Here is a 212-nt window from a genome sequence, read left to right on the forward strand (position 1 = left end):
AAGAAACAGATTATGTTGTTCAAGAATTTCTTGAATTATGTAGTAAAGAAAAATTTGAAGATTTCTTGCCAGTTTTGTCACGCTTGTTTCTTGAATGTAATATCACAATTTTTTTAACAGTTTTAGTTTCTATCAATTTCAGTTTCTATTTACTTAGCATTATTAGTAACAATCTCAATTTTTAAGTTAATTAATTTTATTTAAAACATTAA

General features: G+C 22.2%; 1 protein-coding gene across 1 annotated transcript in view; it reads left to right on the plus strand.

The window, feature by feature from the left end:
• LOC108576559 (cytochrome P450 302a1, mitochondrial-like) overlaps positions 1-212 on the plus strand; it is an 18,118-nt gene that overhangs the window by 12,024 nt on the left and 5,882 nt on the right. The gene's annotated exons all lie outside the window — the stretch shown is intronic.

The sequence above is a fragment of the Habropoda laboriosa genome, unplaced genomic scaffold, assembly GCF_001263275.1.
Source record: "Habropoda laboriosa isolate 0110345459 unplaced genomic scaffold, ASM126327v1 scaffold426, whole genome shotgun sequence".
Lineage (NCBI taxonomy): Eukaryota > Metazoa > Arthropoda > Insecta > Hymenoptera > Apidae > Habropoda > Habropoda laboriosa.